At 37.5% G+C, this 18,116-nt stretch overlaps 1 protein-coding gene across 6 annotated transcripts in view; it reads left to right on the plus strand.

The window, feature by feature from the left end:
• Positions 1 to 2,815: 2,815 nt before the first annotated feature.
• Positions 2,816 to 18,116, plus strand: part of LRRC4C (leucine rich repeat containing 4C) — a 1,373,254-nt gene continuing 1,357,953 nt past the window's right edge. For all 6 annotated transcript variants that reach the window (XM_051826000.2, XM_051826012.2, XM_051825996.2 and 3 more), the window contains exon 1: positions 2,816 to 3,762. The gene's annotated coding sequence lies outside the window, so the exon portion shown is untranslated. The remainder of the gene's footprint in view (positions 3,763 to 18,116) is intronic.

Genomic DNA, 18,116 nt, shown 5'->3' on the forward strand with positions numbered 1-18,116 from the left:
GGTTTTCTATTCTGCTTCAGTCAAATCTCAGACAATCAAGGGAGTGATTTTCCTTTCTTAATGATTCTTGGAACATGTAGATAAATGCAAGAATGTGTAACTATGTATGTATACAGTAAACGTTTTACAGTTGTCAAATTTTATAGAACCATAAGCTTATAAAAATAAGATCAAAAGAACCATTTGTAAAAATAAATTTAAAAGCACATCTCAACACCAGAATGATTCATAAAGTGAATCCACTTGTTTTATCTCGTACCTCACAGAAGCAGAGCTAACATTGGCAAGAATTAAACATCTACTTTATTTATAAGATGTGCAACATTTATAGATCATTTACTTTGTGTCAGAAAATATGTAAAGTGTTCAATACACATCTATCCATTCTAGCCCTCCTAATCATTCTATTACGTAGGTATTTATGTCCAGCTTTCAAGAAAAATAGGGTGAGAGGAGAGAGAGAAGTGAGAGAGAGAGAAAATTTCCTTCTATACCATCCCGAAATATAGAGACTAACTGCCCTACACGAGGCAAAATTGAAATTTGAACTTGGGGCTGGTGCTGTGGCATAGTGGGTAAAGCCGCCGCCTGCAGTGCCAGCATCCCATATGGGCACTGATTTGTGTCCAGGCTTCTGATCCAGCTCTTTGCTATGGCCTGAGAAAGCACTGGAAGATAACCAAAGTCCTTGGGCCCCTGCACCTCTGTGGGAAAACTGGAAGAAGTACCTGGCTCCTGGCTTTGGATTGGCACAGTTTGGGCCCTTGCGGATAACTGGGATATGCACCAGCAGATGGAAGACCTCTCTCTGCCTCTCCTTCTCTCTCTGTGTAACTCTTTCAAATAAATAAAAAAAATTAAAAAAAAATAAAATTTGAACTCATGACTTTAATCATTAAATTAATAATATTTGCATCAGTTAGAAGTAGGAGGTGGTCAGTTTTCATTAGTTGCACTTAGATAAATAAAGGCTAAAATGATATGCCATATTTTTGAAAACTCTTTGCACATTGACGTAAGTGCAGTTGAAGCAAGTCAATCAAAATTCCTTATACATTTTTCCTGTGCACCACTGCTTATTAAGTATGGTTAACTCCCAACTTGAATAATTCTTTCAAGCAGATTTTGTAGATATGATCAAGATGAAACAGAATTACTGCTTTAAAATTGGCATGTTACTGAAAAACTTTATGCTCTGATTTTAATTATCCAATTTAATAACTGCCAATATCTGTTTTTTAAGGCTTATTTATTATACATTTGGAAGGCAGAATTAGAGAGAGAGGGAGAGGGATCAATTTTCCATCAGCTGGCTCACTCTCTAAATGGCTACAATTGTTAGGGCTAAGCCAGGCTGAAGCCAGGAGCCAGGAGCTTCTTCCTGAACTCCTACCGTGTAACAGAGACCCAAGCACTGGGACCATCTTCTGCTGCTTTCCAAGGCACATTAGTAGGGAGCTGGACTGGAAGTGGGCAGCCTGGGCTCCAACCAGCACCTATATGAGATGCCAGCACTGCAGGTTCTACACCACAGCATTGGCCATATTTCCTATTTGTAGTCTAATCTAGTAGTTGCTCTATTCCAAACAAAACATTAAATACTATCCTTTACAGAATAAAAAGTCACCACTGCTAGGAAAAATGTTACTTGCAAATCCAATCTCAGTGGGATAGTGGTCTTTCCTCCCCCCAACATTAATAAGAGAGTACTAGAATTCCATAAAATGGTGAATTTAGAGAGACATTTGGAAAAATATAAAAGGCAACTATTGTCTAATATTTTATAAAAATTCAGTATTTCAGGTTAATGTTATCAGTTTTACTAAAATCTGTGTTTACTAAATCTGCGATTTTTGACAGAATGCTTTTACTTGTACCCTCTATTGCGACATCTTCTGGCAGTATTTGGTATTACGATGCTCCATAATTCACCCTTATCTCCCTTTTCCAACTGTTTAATACTTTTTCAGATCAAACCAGTTTAATTCAACTGAAGGAACTCTTTGAGTATATAAGTGAAAAAAGTGGTATTGTAATATGAGACCCAATCACAGAAGAGGAAAATTTAGTGCTCCAGGGACCGAGGAATTATTCACATAGCATATTGTGCATATATTTCATTTATTTGCTTTGGTAGTAAAAGAGATATAATCCTTTACTTTTTTCCTGAAAACTAAGCTCACTCCATGTAGTGTGATGGATGGTAATACTTGCTATTGACAATTGTCAACCAATCTCCCTAGTGACACTGTGCTACTCAGATATTCTCTACAATTTGATGGTTACATGATAAAACTATACATGAAAGTGAAACTGTGAAAGAGTAGAAAATTAATTCACATTAAAAATGAATGAACCATGCCTATATCTCCACACACTCTACAGTTATCATGCAGAATGCATGAACAAACTTTTTATATTACTGCGAATCCATTTATCCACAGTCCCATCAGTCAAATTCAGATACTTTTTGCCAGCTCCAGGATTTATAGGCTGGAGCTGGATTTTGCAATTGCTTTGTATTTCCATTTAACAGACAGGGCAGCAGCATGTTGAAATTTTGCCTTCGTCTCCTTGGAGCCTATTTATAAAGCTAATTTGTCTCCCCGCACTTTTTTTTTTTTTTAATCTTTCAAATGCCAGTTCAAGGCTTCTAAACCAGTAAACTCAAACCCGTTTCTTTAACTCAAGCAAAATACTGTCAGACAATGACCATTGCAGGACAAGGATGAGTCAGATGATATAGTCCTCCCAGGCAGGATACAAACCATCTTGCCTTCTGGCCAGAGATGGATTCACTGTCCCCTGCTGCAGACACGCAGGCACACACACAGAGCACTGGGAAGTATACGTTTACTGTACTGCAAGCCGGCCGCCTTGAAGAAACTGTAGCTAACCACCTTATTAGTATTCTTGCCTCCACTGTGTCTCACTTGCAGCATCAGAGGGCTGAGCAAAATGCAGTAGAACAGGGACAGACACAGCTCTGGCAATCATCTCAATGCAGGCTGCCGAATGTTGGGGGTGGGGGGTGCAGCACATCAAGATTAATAACCTTGCCATAATCCGGGGCACCCTGCAAGCAGACACCTCTGCTGACTGACCCGCTCCTGGCTCGCTGCGTCTGCTGGGGGGGACAGGGATTCGGAATCTACCTTGTCCTGCTCGCCCCCAAACTCCCCCCTCCTGATTTTGGATGTTCTTTTGATCCTTCACAGATCTGGGAAGGTAACAGTGAGCCGTACCATCTGCAGCAGGCAGCAGCTCTTGGAGGTTACTACTGACAGTTTTCATTACACTGGTTTGTGTGTTTGTGTGTGTATGTGTGTGTGTTTGTGTGTATGTGAGAGAGAGGATGCCTGCTTCCGCGTGAAAGATAATGTGTGAGTGTCCGTGTGTGTGTGTGTTTGTGTGACAACCACAGCAGGTATATCGTACAGTAGGAGATTTCAACAGCGTGAAAATATTTGTGGGGCACTTGGGCTCACAGTGTGCAGCCCCCCCGCCTTCCACCACCCTCTTCCTTCCCCACTCCCCCCTTCGCCTTTTGCCTTTGATGAGTTTTTGGCTTACTTTTTGGCGGAGTCTCTTGGACACGTTTTTGCTAGTGCTGGAAGATCAGATAAATGGAAGCGTTGGAAACTGGTTATTTTTCTCCTATGTGACTTTAAAAAAATAAAGAAGAAAAGAAAATAGAGTAGCGCACGACCAGCTAGAGGATTTTAAATTTTCCTTGCTGAACTTTCGGGATCTGTGTGGAAGGTAAGTCACAGGACTACTTAGACCCTAGTCCTTGTTTTCTTGAGATGTTTGTGCTTTCCTGTTTGTTTTTGGAGATCCGTATGCAGTTTATAAGCACATTTCTTGAGATTGTGATACTCTTAAGCACTCAGTGTGTGGCATTTGGGGGCTATTTTCATGCCAATGAGATTATTTCCATCTGTATAACCACCCCACAATTCCTCTTGCCATTTTTGTAACTCTCCTATTTATCTAACATTTTAACAGTGAATTCTGAATACATGAGATCCACAAAAATTATTCAGCTTTCTCTCTTCTTGAAATACTCTCTAAATTTGAGGGAAAAATCAATCAGAAAAGCTACTGGTAGAGGCTCTGAGTTAGAGGCAAGAGTGGCTGCTCTGAGACTGGGGATAGGGGGTGGGGGTGAAATCGGGACTTTTATGATAACTCAATAGCAGACTTTTCACTGGCCCCCACCCCAGCTCCCTTTTTATTTCTTGTATAGTTATATATGCTCTGGAGGGTAGCTTATGTGTGGAATACAGAAAAGCTACTTCAACAGCTCTTAATTGGAGCAAATGAGAACAAAGTGGAAATTGTTTGGTATTTTGAACCTCTCAATTTTGCACTGATTTCTCTTGCTGTTGCATCTAATTAACCTTTCTGAATGCGGTGTCCCCTGATTAAGACTACTGTCTGTCATTTTGGAACATCCTCTTACCCTACGTGTAGTATCTAGAGAAAGGAGTATGGTTGCAAATTGCTCCTAATTGTCTATTCCTAGCTGTAAAAATAAGCCGAATCAGGAATTCAAGTGACTTTAGTCAACATCCTGCCTAACTCGGTCTCTCAGATGTTTGCTGGTGATTAGCTGTGCCTTCATTGTTTTTCTCCTTGTTTCTTCAAAGTGAAATGCTGACAATATTTCACCTGTTTCAATCCTGGGTTTTTTTTTTTAATTAAAGCAAAATACTACTGTACTGTGGCAGCATCTGCATTCCTCTATCTGTATTTTTATCTCTGCATTGACATCACTTAGCTTCTCCCGAAAAGTGAGAATAAGTTGTAAATAGATTTCTAAAATGCCCAGACCTTGAGTGGAAGCAATAGTACCTACTCTTTCTGAGTCAATGCATATGGATGTTTATCCTACAAGGAATGGTGACATTTCATGGAATGAAAGTCTGTTACTGTGAACATACTCATAGAAGAGATGACAGGTATGTTACCCAGGTATGGGAGAGCATGCCAAGGTGATTCTCTCCGTGTTGATGTCTACATATACATACAGAAAAGGTGCAAATTGTAAGAGATGATTGGCTAGGTCAGAGATTTATGGAAGCATTCAAAATGAGAGATGTCAGACATCATGCTCAAACTATTGATAGTATTTCTTTTTTTTTTAAAAGAGGGAATTACTCAAAGGGGAAAAAATAACTTAAGGATGAGACTATACTCTGTTATTAGCATGGGCTATCATTCCCTTTACCTGTTAATTCTGCATAATGATGTTGAAAAGCAGTTAAAAGAGGGCAATTGTTAAAAGATGCCACCTTGACCCCCCCATGTGCCTTGTATCTGACATTCCATACAGTGCTCCTGGTTAAAAAAAATACTACAGGAAAAGTCACTCCTGTCAGTATAATTTATGAGAGGCATTTCTTTCCAACTATTTCTGATCAGGCTATTTCATCTGATATCCATAGGTTCTGGTTATATTTCCTTTATCAAAAAAGGGGCTTTTAAAATATTCATTTTTAAATGGCTTGAACACAGGAGGAACCCCAAATAAAATTTCATTTTCTTTATGGAAAAAACCCAGATTTGTGCAACCTGAGAGTAGGGTAATTTACAGGTGATACACATGAAGTTTACTGTTCTAAGAGGAGAAGAACCCTGAGGCTCCAATGGTAATGGAGCGTGCCAGTGTACTGTGGACTCTCTCTACCCTGTGGGGTCGTTGCCTTCCTTCAGGCTGGTTAGCTCTTCAAGAACCTGCAGATCTTCATAACTAGTTCCAGGTAGAAAGAGCAGCATCTTAGTTCATTTATTTTGTGTGAGAACCTTTCTGCATAAAGAGAAGTTATTTGAAAACACTTCATTGGAAGTTGGGAAATTAGTACCACTTTCCATTGAGGCTATTTGATTTTGACTTGTCCTCTCCCCCATTCCCATTCTCACTCAGTATGAGTATATTTAAATTAGTGATGTTGGTTAAAAAAATGAATCACATAGATTATTCTTGACACTATCTCCCCTAAAAGATAATATCTTGGTTCTGTGTATTTGGCATTCAGTAATTGTAAGGAGTGAATCTTCTAGCAATAGCAACACTTTCATTATCACTTATTCTGGGCTAATAATAGAACTGGGGTACATGCCAACTCAGGATTTTCTGATTACAGCTCATGCGATGTGCAGAGCCTCTCTTCATCTCAAGGGTTCCTGATGGGGTTTTTGCAACTGCAACTTTGCATCTTTATTTTCAGCTCAGGTCAGAGCAATGGTAAACAGCTTTTGATCTGAACTGGCTCCAGATCCATGGCCTTCTTTTGTCTTTTTGAGCTTTGTTTTCTGGTAAAGAGTATTTTGAGGTTTGAGAGTTGGATCTCTTGCTTAGTGAATTCAGGAAAGAAAGCCAGAAGGAGTGATGGGGAGCTCCTCATTTCAGTTGGGAGTCACTTGTCGAGGCTGCCAAAGAAGAGGGTGAAGTTCCACGAAGAAATATATGCAGGGTTGCATTTTTAAAAGAATGAATTGGCAAAGGGTCGCTCTGTGTTTATTGGGGAGAATAAAGGAAATTCCAATTCCTTCTCTGTTTAGTTCCAGTCGGTTGGCAGGCCTTTCTCTGGGTCTTTGCTCAATCAGCCAACCAGGCCCAACATTCTCCAGTGTGTTTCTGTGTTTTTAAGACCCAGGGCACTTAACACATGAATGGCTCTTTCCTTCTGTAACGAATGGGGCTGACAGCTGGAAAGTTAGATACTGAGAACATTTAAAGGAAGCCAGGAAGATCCCCTGGTAAGATCAGGATCAGAAAAAAAGCTCTTGTAGTTCTGGCCCCAGAGGTGAGTGAGGACCAGGTGGACTGAACTGGAAATCTTGATTGCTGAGTCATGATAACAACCCCACAACTGAATGAGCTGATGCTGGTGTTGGTGCTACTGTGACTAGGTAAAGAGCCACATCCTATAAAGAAACTTCAGAGTCTTGGGTTGTAGGGGATTAACTTTGCAATGACAGGTGCTTTTGTGTGTTCTTGCTATTGTTCTCTGTCACTTAAAGACCATGTCTCAGGGTCTCCCAATAAATTACAAAAGAAAAGATGGATTAATTGATGTCTATGCAAATAGGCCAGGGGCTTTGCAATAGACTAAATCAACTCACTCAATTATCTTCACGGCCACTTGGGACCACTCAGCAGTCACAGTTAAGATGGGGGAGTAGTGCAGGCTACAGTCAAGAGAAGAAAAACTCCGGATGGAGAATCAGAAGATGTCAGTTAAGCTTTGCCTGGGCTGCTTAATGGTCAGCAAATCACACAAGGTCTTTGAATCTTGATTTCCTCCTTTATAAATAGGAAATAAGCATTCTAATCTCATTTTAATATTATCATAAGGATTATGAAGAAATATTATGGAATAAAATGATCAATAATTATACAGTGCTGTAGAAACATAAGGAAAAGAGTAGGGATGACATCATACATGATTCAAGACACTATAAAATGATTCCTCCGAAATGATTTCAAATTAAATTGATTTAACAGAACTGGCATTTTCATCACGATTGGTAAGCACTATTTGCATTGCTAAAATTTGACTATTCTCCTGTATTTGTTTATTATTCCTCTCATTAATTTATTAGTACATTCTTAGTTATCTCTGTGTGTGTGTGTGTGTACATGCCAATGAACAAGCATATATTGGCAAGTAATTGGCCAGTCCATAGGAGGTATAATTTCAGATTCATACACACATAATATGGCACTGGATATCAGGAAAAGACAAAAATGGTGGCCTCTGTTATCTTTTTCCATGAAAATTTTCAGACCACTACTGAGTTTGTAGGCCTACAAAAGGAAACTACAAAACTCGAATCCATAATGAAGGTGTTGATTAGAATTTGAGTTAAACATAGAAATTATATAAAAAAAGATAACTATAACAATAGCACAAGTCAAAATGATTGTCACACTGAGTTTCATTTGGGAGTAAAATAGATTGGGATTAAAAGGCTGAGTTGGACAGCATGACAGCAGGAGAATATAACAGTGAATAATGGCTTTGTAATTGGAGAGCCTAGAGATCAGATATGTAATCTTTTGGAGCCTAAATTATCTAATCCATAAGATAGGTGTAGTTAGTTATAAGGGCTTTTGTGATGAATAAAAGAATGATTTTATATAATACACTTGGTAAAACCTTTGATGCCAAATTGGAGCTGTGACGATAGTTCCCATATATACTCTTACTCCTCTTGATTTAGTTTTAAAAATTAGAAAGACCACTCTAATCGAGTATATTTATCTCCTTATGCAGGTGGGCAAAAGCCCTAAATGCAATCTGAAAACTAAATAAAACTAAATAGAGAAATCTGTTTCTGAATGCTTTATTTCTATAACTTAGCTCATTTTATGTATTGTGGTTTCCTCTGCCCCTATCTTAGAACAGTAGTCAAAGCACACTTTCCAGATGTCACCTCACTTATGTTCACGACTTTCAAAATGATACTGAATGTAAGTAATGAGAATCATGTGCACCCATCCATATGCAGTCACAGAAACAATTCATATGTCAGCAAGCGGTGCTAACACTGCTCTTTATCTAACATCTCATTTTTGTTCACAGTCAGTGAGAGGATGCGTATTTATTAAACACCTACCAGATACAGGCACAACAGTCACTGCTGTGGGAGGCATACAAGGACTCTCTGCTCATGTCTCTTTGCTGCAGTTCCTGCATTTGGACAGGGCATGCTGCAGTCTTCAAGTCTGTCCCTTATAATTTTGACTTGATAGTTAAACAGAATTAAGAGTCTTCTGCCAGACTCTGACCCATGGAAGGCTGTGTCACCATGTATGACCTTTATTTAGTTCAATAACATATTGCAAAAGATGTAAAAAGCCTTGTTCCTATTAATGTAGCGGAGCTGAGCTGTCAGTGATGAGTCCAACCCTGCTTTGCTAACTCTGCACGGCTGGTACCGCTTGACCCAGGTATTTCTGTTCTGCAGAGTCAGCCTTCCCCGTGCATGAAGGGAGTAGGGTTTTGTCCTTCAGATAGTGGGTTCTTTCTACCCTTAGAATGAATGGATGAATTCTATTTTATGGCTAGCTGGGAAGGAAGGAAGATCTGTGCTCTTTGCTTTTTAAAGTTCCATTCCATAAAAACCAATTCTAAGAGAGTAGAAAAGGAAAGAAGGAAGTGAAGTGGTTACAATAACAAACACCAGTTCATGGGTCTTTACCACAGTCTCAGGCGTTGGAATTTGGGCTTGGAGCTGCGCTTTGCACTAAGGAAGTTGCTTATGTAATATATGGAAGTTGTATTGACAACGTGCATCAAGGTGACTTAATGTTATAATTTGTTACCTCATATGGTCAACAAGTGTATTATATGTGCCAGGCATTGTGCTAGATAGGTTAGATTATTTATGAATGCACTTTACAAAAATTATCAACAAATTAACCTTATCATCCCCATATTACTAATAAGGCAAAAAAGGATTTATTGTGTTTTCAAAAATTCTGACTCACTGCAAAGCTCATGTTTATTGTCATACACTATGATTTCTTTCATCTTTAAGCTATAAACCTTATATTTCTTCTCATGGCCCCCTGAATATAGATAGTCTTGGGCAAAATCAAATAATCTTGTTCCTATAACAGAACCCATTTTATCAGTGAAAATATGTGGATTAGTGTCTCCAGGGGTAACTGAAGGATCTATTCCAGAAGCAGTGCACCCCTGATGCAGTACAGCATCATCAACCCATTTCTGTGATCTTTAGATGGAGTCATAGATTGAGGCAGATCTCTATTTAAATTTGATGTTTATCTAAATTTGATTGGAATGTTTGATGCCATGTAAGCTATTGTACTGTGATTGCAGGGTTCAAAAAAAGTGAAGTGAAAGCTTTCTTTGTAAAACTAAATAGTGAGTGGTATGAGAGAGCATTTGTAGAATGTGTGGCAAGAATCCTATCTTTCAGTGTTTATATATTCATTAGTTATGTAACTTTGGGCAGATGATTTTTATACTGTTAACTCTCTATCTTACTTTGTAAAAAGATTAAAAAAATACTATAAAAGCACCTAGAACAGAGATTAGGATGTAGCTGGTGCTCAGTATCCCATTACAAAAATAATTCTATATATTTAGTAAACAATTATTAGGGTAGTGGTAATCATGAAATATCTTATCAATTTCAGTATGCATAAATGTGTTTGTATGACACAGTGTTATAGATTATAAAAGAGTGTTGTATTACTTGGTTAAACAGAAAACAGATAGCCTTGTCTGTCTGGCTACACAACTATGAAAGAGGGGAAGAAAATTATCTTCCAGTAATATTGATGTCAGTGGGGAAAGTGTTTTTGAAAAATGAGTGGTTTGGTTGTAGAGCACACAAGGAAACTAGAGAAAGAAAGAGAACCAAGTCAGAACTGCATGTGGAGGAATTCTTCCTAAAGTCAGATCTTAAAATATATGACCTTAGGAATGCAATCCATTGCTTGACTTGAAATGGGAGAAAATGTTACATTTTGAAGCTTTCACGATAAAGAGAAGAGGTAGTAATATTCCTTTGATTTAATACTGTCAAAGAAAACAGAAAGTTTTAACCTTATCATTTCTCCCAAATTCTCTAGCTTCTTATACATTATGGAGATATCCAATTATATGTGTTTTTAATTTTTTAATTTATTTATTTTTATTTATTTGAGAAACCGAAGAGGGAAGAGAAAGAGAGAGAAAAATCTCATCTCTCTTGGTTCACTCTCTGAATGTCCACAACAGCCAAAGCTAGAACAGTCTATAAGCAGGAGATGGGAACTCAATCCAAGTGGTAGCAAGGACCCATGATTCTGCTTGAATCATCATCTGCTGCCTCCTAGAGTGTTCCTCATCAGAAGTGCAGCCAGGACTTGAACTCAGGCGCTCTGATTTAGGAGGCAAACATTCCAAGCAGTCATAACCATTGCGCCAAACACCTGCTTCCCAATTAAATCTTTATCTATTGTTGGTATTCAAACAACACACACACACACACACACACACAGGCACTAGAGGACTTCAAAAAGTCTATGGAAAATAAGTATTATGAAAAACTTAAAAAGCAGGGATTTTAAACTTTTTACAGTAAAATTAGCTTATCTTTATCAAAAGATAATACAGATACCCCTCATGTATGTGTGGGTGTGTTTGAGAGGTTGTATAAACTGAGTAAATAAATTAGCTTTTTTTTTTAACTTTTATTTAATAAATGTAAATTTCCAAAGTACAGCTTTTGGATTACAGTGGCTTTCCCCCCCCATAACTTCCCTCCCACCCTCAACCCTACCATCTCCCACTCCCTCTCCCATTCCATTTACATCTATTCATTTTCAATTATCTTTATATACAGAAGATCAATTTAGTAGATATTAAGTAAAGATTTCAACAGTTTGTACCCACACAGAAACACAAAGTGTATAGTAGTGTTTGAGTACCAGTTATAGCATTAATTCACATTGTACAACACATTATTTATTTATTTGAGAGGCAGAGTTACAGAGACAAAGAAAGGTCTTCCATTTGTTGGTTCACTTCCCAAATGGCTGTAATAGATGGAGCTGGGCTGGTCTGAAGCCAGGAGCCAGGAGATTCCTCTAGGCCTCCCACTTGTGTGCAGGGGCGTAAGCACTTGGGCCATTTTCCACTGCTTCCAGGCCATTAACAGGGAGCTGGATCTGAAGTGGATCAGCTGGGATTTGAACAGGCAGCTATATGGGATGCCAGTGCTGCAGGTAGAGGCTTAGTCTTCTATGCCACAGCACTGGCCCCAACAAATTGACATTTTAAAATTTCATGGTAAAGAATTCAGAGATTAGGGATCTGAATCCCTTGTGCAAGTCCTTGGAATTTATATATTCATACTTGGAATTGATGCTATCCCCTTTATCCCCTTTCTTCTCTCTGATTTATTGTATCTTTTTGATATAATTCTCTTGGATGTGTTTTGACGCTTCAAGTTTGATATTTATCTCTTCCATCACTATGGGCCTTACCATAGTGTTTTAAACAAGCTTTTGCTAAATGAAATTCTGTTCCTCTTATCTGGTGTATGTATGTATGTATCTATGTGTGTGTGTGTGTGTGTGTGTGTGTGTATCTGCTAATGCCATCTACTTGAAGAGGCAACAGATATGTTGGTTTGGTTTGGTTTTAACTTTGACTTTGTTTAAGAGAGAGAGAGAGAGAGAGAGAGAGAGAGAGGAAATGAATGAGAGAATAAGCTCTCACATACTGATTTACTTTACAAATGCCTGCAATGGTCAGAGCTGGGAAGAGGTCAAAGCTGGAAGCCAGGCACCTAATCCAGATCTCTCAATTGGGTGGCAGGGACCCAATGACTAGAGCTGTTGATGTTGCTCCCTAGGCTTTGCATTGTCAAAAGTTGGATTCAGGAGCAGGAACTGGAAATCAAACCCAGATAGTCTGCTCTGTAATGCAGGCATTTTAACCAATAGGTTAAATATCTTCTACCTCAACAAAGACTTTTGTAGAATAGGAAGAAACTATTCAGTTAGACCAATCTTTTTTCATGGCTTCTACTTTCTGTGAAGCCAATACAGAGTTACTTGCTAGGCTTCCATTTGGAATAACCCCTTGTCCCTTTCCTCTGATCAGAGAAGAGATAAGAGATTCAGACACTGAAAAAGAGCTAATTTCCTGTCCTGTCTCAGCATTGGTATAGTTCTAGAAAGTCTTGCCCTCCCCCATATCTATTCTGCTTACCTGTACCCCCTCCTCCAACAGTTATTAATTTGAGTGTCCAGAATATAAAGAAATCCTCTCTGCTCCTGTTATCTTTGCCCCTACCTCTCTTATCAAGTGGTAGCCACAGATGATGCAACAGTGTCAGTGTCAAGCAACAGCTCCTGTCTTGGCATTTCCATACTGTTGTCTCTCCTGCTGGCCTGCTAGGACTTCTTGGTTTCCTGCTTTCTTGTCTCAGGATTTCTATACTTTTAGTCTCATACTCTGGCTTCAACTTTTATTTTTTTTATGACATCTTTGAATCTCTTTAAATACGTAATATTTTCTCTAGTCTTAGTTCTCACACTCAACACAGTTTTAAGCAACCTAGGGTTTCAGAATAGAGGCATTGCTTTTGCTAGTTCTTGTGATATTAGCTACTCCCCTGTCTTCTTACTAGAAATGAGAGCAGACACTATCTTTCTGTAATAAAATTCTGGTCTCACAATCATCAAACTCTAATTACATATGAGTATTTTTTAGCTATCTTACTTCCATGTAATTAAATATGTTTCTTTTTTAATATAATTTTTTATTTATATAAGGTGAGCAAATTTCATGTATTTCATATATACAGATTTAAAAGAATAAGATGCTTCCCATTCTATCCTCTCTCCCACCCACATTCCCACCCTCCCTCTTATAAAAGGACAATACTCTCACCTGCCAAATCAGAATCATCAATCTGCAACTATATAGTCATTATAAACATTTGATTCCTCTCTGTAAAATATATGAATAGATGTATAAATTCAAAAGATGGAAACATTTGTGCTCATGGAGGCTAAATAAATATCTATGATCATATAGCAAATGTCTAGATAAGTCAGATACTTACATTTGCAAAAATTATGAAATCCATCTTCTAAGTCATCTTACAAAATGTAATACCTTTTCACAAGGGATTACATGGGTATCTTCTTTGGATACATAAGAAAAAGCTTTGTAAACTAAAAGCTTTATGCAAATGCTAATTGTTGTTATGTTTTATCCTAAAATTATTTATGTGTGACACTGCATATATTCATGTAGCCCAGTATAACAAATAGCTGATTAAGGGACAATCATTTCTCAATTTTAGGGTATAAATATTGTGGATGCATATGAAATAAAGCTCAAAAAACAGATGTGCACAGCAGCCTCATCTGTGTATTTGGTTAAATACAGTAGAACCTGACTAAATTACTCTAATGAGTTGGAGACCCATTACAAATTATCACATTTGCCCAATTAGTGAAGGGGCAGCATAGAGAAAAACACTATTAAGCAAGCCAACCTAATAAAAACAGAAGACAAACTTTCAAGGAAACCTAAAGGATGTTAACAATATACCACACATTCACTTATGCGTGCATATATGCACACTCACCCATCTGTGATAGCTGAAATTGCTAATGTTATCATGAAATACACAAGTATTTGTACACATGTACATATGGATTGCTGATAAGATTTCTCACAGGAGGAAGAAATGAACAGAGGTTGTGATTCTAAGCAAACTATTTTATACTTCTAGTAATCAGAATGTTGTGTGAGTGTTGGAACACCGTGCTGTTACATTTACTTAATTTTTATTTGCTTTCAGGGTTGTACAACCATCATGGACACACAAACTGGTATTATCACATCACAGTCTTTACAGACACAGTATTTTCCCTGACTAAATTGTTTGTAGAAGTTGTTCTTCACTTATTCTCAGGAGGCAGGACACTTGCTTCTCAAATTGTTCCAGTAAACTTTGGGGACAAAAGTAAAAAGCAGATTATATGCTAACTTCCTGGCTTTCTGAAATATCAACGTATTAGGATTCAGAGAACCATGCACTCTTCATATCATAAGGTATAAATTATGTTTCATGGAGTTTTAATAGATTCAAAATGGTGCTTAGTCAAATATATCATTTGAAACTGGGTAATTGTTTTATACATTTCTTTTAAAAAGTTTTTAAAAGTTTAATTTCATTTTATTTGGAAGGTAGAAAGACAGAGAGACAGTGAGAGATCATCTATCACCTGATTCACTCTCCGAATGGCCCAGCAACCAAGGTGGAACAGACTGAAGCCAAGAAAACTGTAACCTCCCACATGGTTGGCAATGACACACTTGCTTGAGCCATCATTTTCTGCCACACAGCACGTGCATTGGCAGGAAGCTGGATAAGAAGTAGAGTAGCCAGGAAGTGGAGTAGCTGGGACTCTAAACAATTACTTCAATCTGGGATACAGGTGTCCCAAGAAGAGACTTAACCACTGAGCCAAAAGCACATCATTTCATTTAATTTATTTCCAATTGGTTTTGGATATTTACTCTATGCTGGCAAAGGGGATGTACAAATATGAATAAAACTGTGATTAGGCCTAGTTTACAAGTGAGGACACTAAGACACAGAGAGCTTAAGTCAATGGAAATACAGCTAATTATTGTCAGAGTTAGGATTTGAGAAGACACAGGTCCTGTTTACAAGGAGCTTACCCTTTACTGGATGTATGGTCACATTCACAGCATATTTTAAACTAAAAGTATGCCTTCCAAGACGAGATCTACTCTATAATTGACATGATGGACTTCTCTGTTTGCTTTCTTTTCTATTGCTCCTGGATAAGTTGAATGTGATGTCATTTTCCCTGTAGTTTTGTGGCTTTTTAATTCCTTTCCAGATTACTTTGTTCCTAAGAATTTTATTTACTGTTTAAAAGGTCTTTTGGTGCATTCAGTCTGGCAAACATATAAATGCAGTTTGCTTAATAAGAAAATCACCTCTCTGTTACCTTCCATCTCAGCTCTTTGTTGAACTCTTTTTACAATTTGTATTATTATATTTCAGTTATCTTGTATTGGCATGTCTACATCATTAGAAAGTGAAAAAATGAGACCCCTCTGCTTTTGTATCTAGTGTCTACTAATTGCCTGAAATATGATAGATTACTTTATGCTTAATAAGCAATTTATGGTGGCATGAAAACCAAACAATAATATGAATTTAAACAACAAGTACATTGTCTGCTACCTATTATTTGTGAGAACTCATTTATCTATTTCTTCATCTAGCATACCTTTTGTGAACGCTAAGATGGGAACAGTATTATAATTATCGTTTATACCCAGATCAGACATACTCCTTGGCACAAAAGAGTAGTGACATTTTGTCATGTTTCATAAAAAGAACAAATGATGGAATGAATAACTGAAGTGACAAATAAGGAGACATTGGAATTGGGCAAAAGACCTTCTAGCACAAGGGTTAGAAGTGTCAACAAAGTCCTGGAGGTGAGTTTACAAACATATTGCAGACACTGTGAAGATATGAACTGTATCTATCTATCTATCTATCTTTTTTTTTTTTTTTTTTTTTTTTTTTTTTAGTCCCTGAACCCTCATTGAATCCCCTGTAGAGAGAAAACAGTATTTGGACTCTCTCTCTCTCTCTCTCTCTCTCTCTGTGTGTGTGTGTGTGTGTGTGATAATGAGGGAAAAAGAGAAACAGGGAACAATTATATGGTTGGAAAGGCAGCATGAACAAGTTTGGATATAATAAAGGAAAAGATAAATGCGAGCATGATTTAAGAACCCTAGACTGTACAACTAAGTTTAGTTTTACCTTGCCTACAGTAGTTAGTCTGTGAGCATTCTGATTATATTTGGAGGGATTACTTAACTCAGGATGCTAGAGTTGGGTGTACAGTAAGAGTTTGTTATCATGTCCCATATCAGGTCCCTAATGTCCTCCATTTCTGGAAGCCCAGCTAACACCTGTGTTAGCTAGAATGATGTCTGTAGCAGTAGGATTTTTGCAGCAGAAAGACTGAAAATGTGTGAATACTTTAGGTCAAAATTGGAGGGTAAGCTAAATGGTTTGCAGGTGGCCAAGTTCTTTTCACCTGTTTATCAGATTTGGGTACTTTACATTTTTATTACATTTATTAAATTGAAATCAATTGTAGAGGAAGTATTGGTGATTGTTTCTCCTCCTTTCATGCATGCTGCACGTTGGAGCCTCATTTAAGAATGGTACAGTTGCTAGTTTTAGGTATTCTTAAAGGACACACAGTTTTTCATTCAGCTTATGAGATACATTGCTATAGGTCATTTGGAGTTATGCTGTGATCTTCAAGGAAAAATGGTTTGCAAAAGTGGGATGTAACCTGAATTCAACTGGCTTTGCCTCAAAAGTAGAAGTGGAATTTTGTAAAATATGCTTTTTGTGATGATTGTGAAGGTTTTTACACATCCGGCAGCTTTGGGAGCTGCTGCCTCATTTCTGTAAAAGCTCCTTTTCTAACCAAGTTCACAATCATTATTGCCACTAGGGAACTTTAAATTTGTTTATTCAAGCATATCTCCATGGATAAATCTACCCCTTCATAAAAAAAAGCTGATAATATGAAATTGAGATTAGTTGCATGAGAACCAAAAATGGCAAGACTGCATGTCTTGTCTAGGAAGGTGGTGGCTGCTTAAAAAGATGAGTGGCACTACCATAGATCTGCTTCAGATTGTTTTTTCACCTGTAGAGGCAGATGCTAGTATCTGGCATGGATTCTCAGGAGCTCAAACAAAGCTTTGGGTCTCTCTTGTCAGTGACATTGGTTTTCTTTCTTTATCCTCCTTTGTCATGCCAGAAACTCCAGTTTTATCCCAAATGCCCACTGAAACAAAAGGAAAATTATGGAGACTAAATGAATTACAAAAATACCAGGAGAGAAAACATGGTCCTGCCGTGTTGCACTTCTTTAAAAGGGAGAATTTCATAATACAGAATTGCCATGAAATATATTTGAATACATTTAAAAAACAAAATATGAATTACTATGTATTCAGAGAAAAAGCTGTCCCTATATTTTATTCTGTTGAAAACATTTCATGCTATTTTCTTAATATTTTAAGAATTCAAGAAGTTATATATTATGTAACCTTATTTAATGTTATCTAACTTAGTGTTTTTCAAACCTATCTGGCTATGGAGCACTATTTTTATCGAAGGTCTGCTAACTTTTAGTAATCTGCTAGTGCTTTGTGAAACTCATTTGGGGAATGATGACCTACATAATTCTTGTATTATGTATGGAAACGTTTATTGGCAAATACCTATGTGACTCTCATGTGAGCATGTGAGGATAAATGCTCTCTTACAGCATTGGTTTTGGAGGCACATAAGCTTTAGCTACCTATTCATTTTAAATAATGTATATAAATCACATACCTAAGTGCCTGATCCTTATCAAATACTTGATAAATATTAACCACCATTAATTCAGTAAATTCACATTGAGAACCTAATACTTTATTCTGCTTTTTAGATCTACTAGTTCTCTTTAGTAATGGAGTATGACATTCTGGATCTAATAGTTTTTG

The sequence above is a fragment of the Oryctolagus cuniculus genome, chromosome 1 (assembly GCF_964237555.1).
Source record: "Oryctolagus cuniculus chromosome 1, mOryCun1.1, whole genome shotgun sequence".
NCBI lineage: Eukaryota > Metazoa > Chordata > Mammalia > Lagomorpha > Leporidae > Oryctolagus > Oryctolagus cuniculus.